The sequence below is a fragment of the Gavialis gangeticus genome, unplaced genomic scaffold (assembly GCF_001723915.1).
Source record: "Gavialis gangeticus isolate Ggan-Ray unplaced genomic scaffold, GavGan_comp1, whole genome shotgun sequence".
Classification (NCBI taxonomy): Eukaryota; Metazoa; Chordata; order Crocodylia; family Gavialidae; genus Gavialis; species Gavialis gangeticus.
In genome coordinates, this window is record NW_017728992.1 from 92794048 (window position 1) to 92797908 (window position 3861).

The following is a 3861-nucleotide window of genomic DNA, read 5'->3' on the forward strand; positions in this document are numbered from 1 at the left end:
AATTTTCACTAACGCCTTTGTCATCGCAAGGCTAGATGACTGTAATGTGCTCTGCTCAGGGTTACATCTTGAAACCACTTAGAAATAGAAAGTGAAGTGCTGCCTGCTTGTTGAGTTGAGTTTCAAGTTGAGAGCACAGAATACTAAGTTTGTAATCTTTACTAGCTACATATAGGTTTTCCAGATGAACTCAAGTTGTTAGTTTTAGAGTTGCCTGCTGTGCTAGGCAGTGATCCACATGCCAGGCTGTGAGTCTCTGAGTCTGTGCTTGCCCCTTCCCCCCTGCTACAGCCACCTGGATCCTGTGCCCGGGATACCTTGTGCCCCTACCTGCTGTCCCGCATTTGCTGGGACTAAGCCCTGTTAGCCCCGGCCTTCTGCCACCTGGGGCTTTAGACCTTATGCTCCAAAGGTATATTATCTGGAACCCAACAATCTAATACCACTCTCCTGGAAATATACTACATGTTTTCAAGCAGCTGAGGTGGCAAACATGGAGATCATTCTCTCTTGTAATGAGATGGAGTTACAGGCAGATTATTCTGTGAAGGTCTTTTTACTTTGAATTTACCTTGCACTTGGATTGGATTTATTGATCTTCTGGTTAACCTTTTACACATCCTTTTTTTATGGGTGGAAGAAGGTAATTGCAGGAGGCTAGGAAAGAACCAATACATTTATCTGAACTGGCTTTTAGTAAGGTTTGAGTCAGGTGAGCAATTTACTATATTGCTTTTTACTCTGTAAATGTTTTGAAACAGTGGCGACGTGTGCGGGGTACATGGGGGTGCACGTCAGCCAGCGTTCTCCCCCCGGCATCCAGCGTTCCCAGTGTGGGGGGGCAGGCGAGAGTGCAGGTGCTCCCCTTGAGAGCACCGGCCAGGGAGTGGGGGCTCACCCGGAAGTGCTAGCGTTGTCCTTGAAGTGTCAGCAGTGTGCCCAGAAGTGCCAGCGGCATGATGCTGCCACTTGTGGGTTGGTGGGATTGGCTGCAGGGGACCCCCCCACGCCCTGTCAATGACTGGTCACTGGGGGGGCAAGTGCCCGCCTTGAGTCAAGAGACACCAGCCACCCATGGTTTGAAATGTTAGTTTTAGGAACCTTTGGATAGGTGCTTATGTACACAATAGAGAGAATGAGGATAGACAAACAAGTATTTTTGCCAAAAAAAAAAAGGTGAAAAATTAAAAACAAGACACTAGTTTAAATCCTGCACTGCTGTTCTCCCAATACTACATCAACACATAAATGGCAGAGTTGCAGCAATCTCATCTCAGGGGAAAGGTTTAATTCAATCCATTTTGGTGACATGTACATCTGCGTAAATACTAGAAGTGAGGAGGATTCTGAATACCTGACAATTGTACAGCCTGGCTCTGTTCTGGAGTCCTAATGTGGTGCACCTCTATCAGCCAGCAGGGAACATGACAGTCATATTGGTCCCACCTGAAGTAAAAGCAGCACAGACAGAAATGTCAAAACCAGAAAAGCATCTCTGGTTTATTAAACAGTGGTAAAGTACCATGCTTCTCTTCCCACTTATGTATTAGATCTTTTTCCAGTATTAATTCAACTGAATATCTTTTTTTTCCAAAGGCAGGTTTTTGTTAATAAGTACTTATTCACTAGAAGTAGGATTAAAGTTTTCACTCTGTGCTATGTAATAAAAAATACCATTATTTTCCATTCTTGCATCTGAACTAAGTTCAAAAGGCAGTTTTAATCCACTCAAGGTGTTGAGGCAGAGTTAACATTATGAGCAATCCCTTGCCATTAAAGATCTCTGAATATTTCTTCTATTTTGGATACTTTATTCACTTTGTTTTACACAGTGTATGTTGTTTAAACTTTACATTGGATGAACAACAAACTCTGAGGTACTAAGAACTTTTTTTTCTCACTGTATTTAGTCTTTATCCTTCTTCTCAACTTAGAAATTTGGGCTTCCAAATCACTTTATATTTTAAAATTGAGGTGTATTGTTTTAATCTGCATTATCATTATTATTATTTTTTAATGTTTTTAATCATGTTATAATAGTGCTCAACATCATTAAGTCATAACTAGAACCTGTACACACTGTATAACCGTGCATGAAGGCGCAATCGCTGCCCTAAAATAAGTATTCCCTCTTCCATTCTCTTTCGTGTAGCTTATCAGCATAGCATCTTCTACTACAGCCTTTCATCATTTCATGAGATTAGTCTGTCATAGACTGAGCACATTCCAGTCCTTTCCCAGATCCTCAGCTGATGGAACTCAACAGTGGAGCTACAGTCAAAAATCTGACTCCAGATAATAATTAATTTAAAGTTAATTGCAAACAGTGACTAGTTAAGGATTATGTTAACAGAAATATATCTAGAACTAAAGTTCATTTTAATTTTTCAGTAGCTGACAATCAGAGCAATGAACTTCAGACAAAAATGATAGAAAATAGTTTTTTAAACAATCTCCCGTTTGTTAGAATTTGAGAGGAAGTGTAGATCTACCTACATATATTTTAGAATGATAACTAGGAATAGTATTATGTTGCCCGTATGCTCCTCTTCCTTTTCCCAAAATTTTCTGCTTTGTACTTGGGCCCCAGCTGGTGTTTGCAGTCTTGCACAGAGTGTTCCTTAATCTGACTGCTATGGATTTTAAAACATAACACTTTGCTTCTGGAAATCTGTTGACTTTTCTGTCTACAGATGTTTTGCTTTATCCTTTCATGTCTGCACTGAAATTTAAGAAGTTCCCGGGGTAAGTAAAGGACTAGTCTACTGCAACAGACAGATGTTGAACAATATTTATTGTGTGGCATGAAAGCCCTTGATTACATTTTATGTCAGGTAAAGGAATCTTATACGCTCTATTTCCCCCTTAATCTGATTATTTTTTTTCCTCTTTCCTTTATTTTGAATTCAAGCATTCCTATGTATTATCTCAAGCACTCTATATGATTTGACAATAAATAACTTTATTTTCTAAGTTTATGCTACTTTTCTGTTTATTTCAACATCTTCCTTCGCATCGTAAGAGAACATTCAGGATGAATGCACAACTAACTATGCTTATGCATCTCATGCATTCTGATACTTTTTAATCATATTCTTTAATACAAGATAAGGTCACGTGATATTTTTGCCACAATCTCAGCACTCCACTATGGGTTGTCAGTAACCACTGACAATTGCAACTAAGGCAAAGTCTGCTATGCTAAAAATTCCCACACCCCAACCAACCTGGGTACCACACATAATACCTTCATTATGCACAACTCAGCCACCATTCACTTAGAATATTAATAAAATCTGTTAAGGGTCCTACCTTCCCTAGATGAGATGTGCAATTCTCAAGCTCTAAAGCAGTGCAGCCAAATCTGAACCCATTTTCACTTGAATACAGACTCCTACCAGTTAAACTTTTCTGCAGCCAGTTTCACCTTTTCATGTTTTTTTCTTTTGTCACTTTAACCCTGGAAGCTATACAATACAAGGTTACCAAAAAGTCTTGCAGTGGGCAAAATAAAAAAAGTATTTCTTGAACTCCATTCCATTATAAAAATGGCTGAATTTCTCCACATGGTTGGATAACAGGTTTGCATGATGTAAGCATGTCAGTGCTACTTTTAAGAGTATTAAGAATACTGAAAAATAAAGAACTTGGAGTGGAGTTGCTCTAGCAACTTTCACTGTAGCTCACACTATTCTTCAGCTATCTGGACTGCTAAATACGAAATGCCGTCTTTCTGATTAAAAGTAAGATTACTTTTACAGAAAGACACTCATTTCAACAGAAACATTATCATTAGAGGTTCATATTCAAATACTAATTTATTTACAGCTTTTGCCAAAACCAATACAATAAAGGAACAAT

The 3861-nt window shown here is 38.9% G+C and overlaps 1 long non-coding RNA gene across 1 annotated transcript in view; it reads right to left on the reverse strand.

The window, feature by feature from the left end:
• Window positions 1-1665, reverse strand: part of LOC109303406 — a 69595-nt gene extending 67930 nt beyond the window's left edge. Inside the window, exons 1-2 of the long non-coding RNA XR_002099094.1 lie at window positions 1355-1665; window positions 572-657 (exon numbers count right to left, since the gene is read on the reverse strand). This is a non-coding gene — a long non-coding RNA (uncharacterized LOC109303406). The remainder of the gene's footprint in view (window positions 1-571; window positions 658-1354) is intronic.
• Window positions 1666-3861: the final 2196 nt, after the last annotated feature.